The sequence below is a fragment of the Petaurus breviceps genome, unplaced genomic scaffold, assembly GCF_028583685.1.
Source record: "Petaurus breviceps papuanus isolate PSGF00001 unplaced genomic scaffold, PetGlider_PUasm1.0 140, whole genome shotgun sequence".
Taxonomy (NCBI): domain Eukaryota; kingdom Metazoa; phylum Chordata; class Mammalia; order Diprotodontia; family Petauridae; genus Petaurus; species Petaurus breviceps.
The window spans coordinates 47342743-47351210 of record NW_027185698.1 but is presented as its reverse complement, the minus strand read 5'-3'; the positions used below and the strand labels follow the sequence as shown (position 1 = coordinate 47351210).

General features: G+C 38.1%; 1 long non-coding RNA gene across 1 annotated transcript; it reads right to left on the bottom strand.

Annotated features, from left to right (window-relative positions):
* Positions 1 to 1002: 1002 nt before the first annotated feature.
* Positions 1003 to 8206, bottom strand: LOC138150825 (uncharacterized). The gene is made up of 3 exons (XR_011165661.1): positions 8077 to 8206; positions 6237 to 6318; positions 1003 to 1229 (listed from the first exon to the last, which is right to left on the bottom strand). It is a non-coding gene; the product is annotated as an uncharacterized lncRNA (long non-coding RNA).
* Between the last annotated feature and the right edge of the window lie 262 nt (positions 8207 to 8468).

Genomic DNA, 8468 nt, shown 5'->3' with positions numbered 1-8468 from the left:
TTGGATTAAATGACTCGTTGTCTACTTTATAATCTAGACAAATGAACTTATTTTATATTTAAGGAAACTGAGGTTTAGGGACAAAGTATTATTCTTAATAATAGGTATTATTGTTATTAATGCCAATAACAATAATGTGGTGCAGTAGTAACAGCTCTCAGCCTGGAGTCAGGGAGACCTGAGTTCGAATCTAGTCTCAGACACTTCCTAATTTTGTAACCCTGGGCAAGTCATTTAATCTGTTTGTCTCAGTTTCCTCAGCTGTAAAATGGGAATAATAGCACCTACCTCCCAGGGTTGTTGTAAGGCTCATGAGAGGATATTTTTAAAGTTCTTATCCCAGTGCCTGGTATACAGTAAGTGCTCCATAAATGCACACTGCTATTAATATTTTTAATTAGCATATAGTATTTTAAGGTTTGCAAAGTGTTTTACAAATATTATCTCATTTGAGCCTCATAGTAAGCCTGGGAGAGAGGTGCCATTACTATCCTCATTTTATAGATGAGGAACCTGGGACAAACAGAGGTTAAGTGACTGATCTAGGATCATGCAGTAGGTAAGTGTCTGAGGCTGAGTTTTAGAGTGCCATAGTTCCTGAGAGGCAATGCTAAATAGTGAATAAAGGACTCAGGAAATCAGGATCTAGGTCTGCGCTTTCTCCACCCATCTGCTGGGCCAGAGACCCAGCCCCTGGAGGAGTTTGCCCTTTAAGGCTGGCTCGCACGAGGCCCAGTTTGGGCCGGGCTGAGGCCTAGCTGCACAAGGTCATAAACACCTCAATTCTGGTTTGAGCTAATCTGGGTCGGAGTGATTCCCTTCCTTGTATCTTAGTCAGTCTTTCCCCTGTAAAGAATGCTTATAAACATGACATGGTGCCCAGGAGTGAAAGAATGATTGCTTTGACTCCTGGGAGCATATGAGGGCCAGAAATGGGGAGTCTGTGCCCTTCCACACAGCTAAGCTGTCAGTATCAGGGACGAATGAATGGAGCCGTGTTAAACAGAAGCTTTAATTCGAACCATGATGCTCTGAGGAAGAGATGGACCAAGTCTTCCTTCAATGTGAATCTCACCTTGAGGGCTGAGATTCAGGTTGCTAGCTCTTTAAGGCTATTTCCCATGGGAAGAGTAGAGGCCGATCTGAGGTCTAGCAGCATGTGGCAGTAAACAGGTCATTTTGGCTTCAGGTTCTGCTGGGTCTGAGTAACTTCTTTCTGAGTGGCTTTCCTGGCAGGGGGTGAGGGAGAGGATATTTATAAACAGAACAGCATCAGGACAGACGTCTTGGGGAGTCTGTTCAGAGAAGGCAGGGACCATCTGGGCATTGACAAGTCTGATGCATCAGACGGGGCTAGAGAGGGATGTACTCTGAGATGAATTCATCTGTTTGTTTCAGAGTCTCTGGCAAAGGAAATGTCTGGTTCGATGAACCCAGCTCCAAATAACAACACCCTATCAACTACCTATACTGCAGAGATTTGGACCTCTTTCAGAATTCAGCAGAGAAATCTTTTCAAGGGCATCTATAGCCATGAAAGATGTTGGCATTTGAGGATGAGGAGAAGGAACATCAGAAAAACTATTCCTCTCTTGTAGCTAAAATATTTATGTCTGACTAAGCATTTTAAACATTGTCTAGTAAAAACTAGTAGCTAGAGTGACAATAGTTGCTCTGAAAAAGATCTGGGGGTCTGAGTGGACTAAAAACTCAAGAGAGAGGTCAATACTATGACATGGTCATCAAAAAAACCTAAAGTGATCTGAGAGTGAATTAAGATGGTAGTAGGGGCTCATAGTCCTGCTATACTGTGCCCTGGTGAGAGCACATCTTGGGTACTGTGTTCGGTTCAGTGTACAACATTTTAGGAACGATATCAACAAGGTAGAGAGAAAGGCAACCAGGATGGAGAAAGGCCTAAATACGTCATGTGAGGATTAGTAGCAGAAAACAGAGAGTTCAGCCAAAAAACAAAGAAGACTTAGGGATGAACACAAAAGCTGCCTTCAAGTATTTAAGGGGCTGCCATGTGTCATGTGGCTAAGGAAACCAAGACTGGTTCTTCTTGGATAGAGAATCAGAACAAGAAACAAGAGGAAAGTTAGAAAGAAATAAAGTTGAAATCTTCATGTAAGGAAAAAAAAATTTTTTTTCCTAACAACCAGAGCTCTCTGAAAGTAGAGTGGGCAACCTGAGGAGGTAGTGACTGGGATACCCCTCCCTGAAGATCTTCAGGGGAAATGGAGGGGAAGGGAATGAGCATTCCTATAGTACCCACTGGGTGTACTAAGCACTGGGAAAATTATTTATTATTTATTGATTTTAAACATTTTCTCTTTAAATTTTGAGTTCAAAATTCTCTCCTCTTCTACCCTTCCTCTACCCACTGAGAAGGCAAATCATGCATCAATTAATTATACATGTGAAATCATGCAAAACATATTTCCATATTAACCATATTGTTAAAAAGAAAGCAAAAAAAATAAAGTTAGAAAACTATACTTCAGTTTTCACTCAGAGTTCATCAGTTCTCTCTCTCTTTGGAGGTCGATAGCATTTTTTTATCATGAGTTATTTGGAATTGTCTTGGATTATTGTATTGATTAGAGTAGCCAAGTCTTTCACAGTTGATCATCGTTATAATATTACTCTCACTGTGCACAATGATCTCCTGGTTCTTCTCACATCACTTTATCTCAGTTCATATAAATCTTGCAGTGTTTTTTTTCCCCTGAAACCACCCCCTCATCAATTCTTATCACAATAGTACTACATCACAATTACGTGCCACAACTTGTTCTGCCATTCCCCAAATGATGAACATCCCCTCAAATTCTAATTCTCTACCACCACAAAGAGAGTTGCTATAAGTATTTTTGTGCATGTCTTTTCCCCTTTTTTTTAATCTCTTTGGGATATAGACCTACTAGTGGTGTTACTGGGTTTTGACCAGTTTTATAGCCCTTTGAGCTTAGCTCCAAATTGTTCTCCAGAATGGTTGAACCAGTTCACAAAGCTACCAAAAGTTTATTACTATACTTATTTTTCCTCATCTTTTCTAGCACTTGTCATTTCCGAAAGATGTGAGGTGGTACCTCAAAGTTGTTTTAATTTGCATTTCTCTAATCAATAGCAATTTTGAGCATTTTCCATATGACTACAAATAACTTTGCTTTCTTCTTCTGAAAACTTCCTGTTCATCTCTTCTGACCATTTATCAATTTGAGAATGGCTCTTATTTTTATAAATTTGACTCCATTCCCTATATATTTGAGAAATGAGACTTTGATCAGAAAAACTCGCTGCAAAAATTTTTGATATTCCTCCATTGTCTATGGTACCTTTTAGCAAAATGTAGTTTCCCTGATTATCTCTTTTAATTAATTCTATTTTTGCTTTTGTTTTGTCTGAGATCATGATTGCTATCCCTGCCCCTTTTAAAAATTTCAGCTGAAGTATAACAGATTCTTCTCTAACCATTTATTTTAATTCTGTGCTTTTTTGTTTTATGTGTGTCTCTTGTAAACCACATATTGTTGAATTCTGGCTTCTGATCCTTTCTGCTATCCAATTCTGTTTTATGAGTGAACTTATCCCATTCACATTTACAGCTATGATTACTAACTGTATTTCCCCCTATGCTATTCTCTTCTGTTTCTCTCTCTGTTTCTGTTTCTGTCTCTTTCCCTGTCCCTGTCCCTGTCTCTCTGTGTCTGTGTCTGTCTCTCTCTGTCTCTTTCTTTGTCTCTCTCCCTCTCTGTCTCTCTCACTCTTTCTCTCTCTCTCTCTGTCTCTCTCTCCCTCTCTCTCCTGTTCCTCCTAAAAAGTCTGTTTTGCTTCTGACTACAGCTTCTCTTAATCTCCCCTCCCTTTTATCATTTCCTTTCCTTCCCCACATCTCTTACTCCCTCCTTTTATTTCCCTGTTGAGTAAAATAGATTTCTATATGTGTCTATCTATATCTATATTTATCTATCTTTCCCTCTTTGAGCCAATTCCAATTCCAATGAGGTTCAAACATTGCTTGTAATTACATTCAGAAAAACATGGGGGGCGGCCAGGTAGCACAGCGAGTAAGAGCACCGGCTCCAGTGTTGAGAAGACCTGGAGAATCGAATCCCGGGCTCAGATACTCAGCAACACACCCAGAAATAACTGGCCGTGTAACCTTGAGCAAGTTACTTAATCCCGATTGCTTTAAAAAAAAAAAAAAACATGGAAAGATTTACATGAACTGATGCAAAGTGAAGTGAGTAGAACCAGGAGAACATTTATACAGTAACAACAATATTGTATGATGATAATTGTGAATGAGTTAGCTATGCTCAGCAATATAATGATCTAAGACAATTCCAAAGGACTTATGGTGAAAAAAAAAACAAACCGTTATCCACTTCCAGAGAAAGAACCAATGGAGTCTGAATGTAGATCAAAGAACACTTAAAAAAAAAAAAAACTTCCTTTATTTTTCTTGTTTTTTTTTTTGAAGAGATGGTGTTTTCTTTCACAAAATGACTAATATAGAGATGTTTTTAATAACTGCATCTGTATAACCTATACCAAATTGTTTGCCTTCTCAATGCAGAGGAAGGGGAGGGAGAGAATTTGGAATTAAATTTTTAAATTAATGTAAAAAATGATCTTTACATGAAATTGGAAAACAACAAAAAGAAAAATGAAAAATGAAATTTTCCCATTTTACCTCTGTTTTCCTCTTTTTACAGTGCATCCTTCTTTCTCACCCCTTCCTTTTTTTTTGAGATCATTCCAACATAATTGACCCATAGTCATGCCCTCTGTTTATGTAGATTCCTTATAACTACCCTAATAATGATAAAGTTTGGGGGAGTGACATGTATGGTCTTCCCATACAAGGATTTAAACAGTTTAACTTTATTGAGTCTCTTATGGTTACTCTTTCATGTTTACTTTTTTATGGTTCTCTTGAGTATTGTATTTGAATGTCAAATATTCTATTCAGTTCTGTTTTTTTTTTTCATTAGGAATGCTTGAAAATCTTTTCTCATTAAATATTCATTTTTTTCTCTCTGAAAGATTATACTCAGTTTTTCTGGGTAGGTTATTCTTGACTATAATTCTTTTTCATTTAATTTCTAGAATATCATACTCGAAGCTCTCCACTCCTTTAGCAGGGGAGCTGCTAAATCTTGTGTGATCCTGATTGTGGCTCCACAATATTTGAATTTTTCTTTCTGTCTTAAAATATTTTCTCCTTGCCCTGGGAGTTCCTCTGGTTTTGGTTATAATATTCCTGGGAGTTTTCACTTGGGGATCTCTTTTAGAAGGTGATCAGTAGATTCTTTCAATGACTATTCTACCCTCTGGTTCTAGAATATCAGGGCAGTTTTGCTTTACAATTTCTTGAAATATGATGTCCAGAGCCTTTTTTTTTTATTATGGCTTTCAGGTAAATTTTCTCTTCTTGATCAGATCTCCAGGTCAGTTGTTTATCCAATGAGATATTTCACATTTTCTTATTTTTTTTTATTCTTTTGATTTGGTTTTATTATTTCTTAATTCTCATGGAGTCATTAGCTTCCATTTGCACAATTCTAATTTTTAAGGAATTATTTTCATGAATGAGCTTTTGTACCTTCTTTTCCATTTGGCCAATTCTGTTTCTTGGGAGTTTTATTCTTCAGTGAATTCATGCAAAGTGAACCGAGCAGAACCAGGAGAACACCGTATATGGTAACAGCAATATTGTAACAATGATCAACTGTGTACTGTGATAAATACAGTGAACTAAGACAATTTTGAAGGACCCGTGATGAAAAATGCTATCCTGCAGAGAGAGATCTGATGAACTCAGTGCAAATTGAAGTATATATTTTCACTTTCTTTATTTTTCTTGCTTTTTTCTTTTTGCAACATGGCTAATACAGAAATATATTTTGTATGATTTCACATGTAAAGTTGATATCATTTTGCTTGCCTTCTCAATAGGTAAGGGAGGAACTAGAGGGAAAAAGAGAATTACAAGCTCATAATTTAAAATAAAAAAACAAATAACGATTTGTTTTATTTAATTTCCTAATTAATGAATAATAAAACAATGAAATGTTTCACAGAGTGAAATCTAGGCCCTATATTGAAGACTTGCAGTTGTGTCCATCAGCATTAATCCATCTCCTCCTCCTTCCCCCCCTCCCCTGCCCCAAACATTTGTCATCATGAAAAGAAATAAAGATTATAGCTGTATTCATCCAACTGACCTTCCTGCTGTCTTGGGAAGTCAAATACATTAATCACTTCTAAGTAGCCACTGGAATGAAGACAACATGGAAAGATCCACTCCTGTAACACAACATAACAAACATTTGGAGTGTTCTTAGCTTATTTAATTTCTTTGAGAATGAAATTGCTGTAATGTTTTTTTTTGTAAATAACTAACATCAAATTTTGTTGTAACACATTTGAAAATGAGACTCTTCTGTGCTGCTGAACTTCTCTACAATAGCTACATAGAAAATGCATGAAATAAGAAATTCAAATTTTCTTTCTTACGAACTAGCCACACAGTGTTACTTCAGTTTTATGCTGTCATAGTTGGGGCTTAAACAAGTTTTCATTGTCCATTTACCTTTTAAAGTAAAAAAATTTTAAGTGATAAATTTATTTATCTTTTAAAATATCACTGCTAAATCTTTGGAGTGGTTACAAAATCTGGGATGATTACAAAACTGGGCATGGACTAGAATTCTAGGCTCTTGAATGGCTCACTCTCTTGGACTTCCAAAACTTGCAATATTGTAGTCACCTGACTTCCATCACGTAAAACAAAATTATAACTGCTGAGTTAGGCAAAGAACTGAAGTTGTCCTTGAAGAAGAAATTACTGGAGGCCTTTCCTCTCACAGGACTATCTATCCTTGTACACCATCAACAGACTCAAGCCAAGAGAGGAAGTCTAATCCAGAGAGTGCCTTTTGAAAGCATCCTCATTTCTAGTTCTGACTTCAGCCAATCAAATAGTTCACCACATGGCTAGCAAACCAGAACCAGTCTATTCATACTCAAAGTCTCTTCCCGGTGCTCCTATTACATGGCATCATAATTCTTCCAGAAGCAGATCCCAGACTTTCCCATGTAGGGTTAAGCAAATATGTATATTGATTCTATTTGTAAACCTTAAAGCACCATATAAATGTTAGCTGTTATATATTGCTATGGACACGATGTTTTTTCAATGAATGAATAAATGAATGAAGGGAAGTGATTTGAGTCCTCTACTACATGCATTCAGGTTTGGGCACCTTTCTAACTCTTGGTCTGCTTGCTTGCCTTCCAGCTCTGCCCTTGCCTCTCCTATTCTCTCCCACCTCCAGCCCCCAAACATGGGTCTCTCTTTCCCCTTATGGAGTCCACTGGCCTACTCCAGTAGCCCAGAACTATTCCAGTTGAATATATCTTCACTAGGAATTATCAGCACAATCCCTACAATACTGATATTGCTTCATGAGATTGGCACAGGGACCCAGTGTACCTAAGTACCCAAGTCAATGAGCCTTTATTTAAGAGTTTGCTACATGCCAGGTACTGTGCTAAGCTCTCAGGATGCAAAGAAAGACCAAAAAACCCAGCCCCTACCATCAAAATTTTCACAGACTAAAGGGGGAAGTAACAGGCAGACAACTGTGTACAAAAAAGATATGGACAGATTAAACTGGGGAAAATCAATGGAAGGAAGGCTGGCGACATCTGATTCCATTCATTGGAATCCTCAAAGGGCCCCACCCTTCTTCAATGAAAGCTCACTTGAGAGAGCACCCCAAACTCTGGAGGAGCCACACCCAAAGGGTCAAGATGAACCATCAGATTACTCAGAGCTTTAACCTCCAACCCACCCTTCACACACACACACACTCACTCATGCTCCTACAGCCTACCCATGCAGGCATGTCATCAACTAATCCATCTTCCCTACTTAGAGCACAAATCATTCCAAATCCCACACTAATACCCCCTTTTATTTGCATACTTCATTCCCTACTTTTAGCATTTTGTCAAAAACCCAAGGGCTGATTTTTAACCACCCCCCATATCAAAGTTTACCAACATCAGAAGTATGTCCTCACTTTCTTACAGTCCGTTTTCTGGGATGGTGGGGGTGGGGTTCATCAATCACTACAAGCAGCTGTGTGCCCTCTTCAACTCAAGGATGCAGCTGCTACCTCTTCAGTGTCTGTCCACGAGGAATCTGGGTGCTGTGTGGTTTATGGTGGTCTGAATCTCCTGGGTATTTTCTCTTTTTTTTGTATTTGATTATGCAGCCAGTGACCACTCTTCAAAGCAGTAATGAGGCAGAGTAGAGAGAATACTGACTTTGAAAACAGGAGGATATGGATTCCAGTCTTGCTTTAAAGACTTATGGGAGTCAAAAGAATGGTTAAAGAAGGGATAGGATCACATCTTTTGTGAATGGGACACTGACAAGCAAAACTACT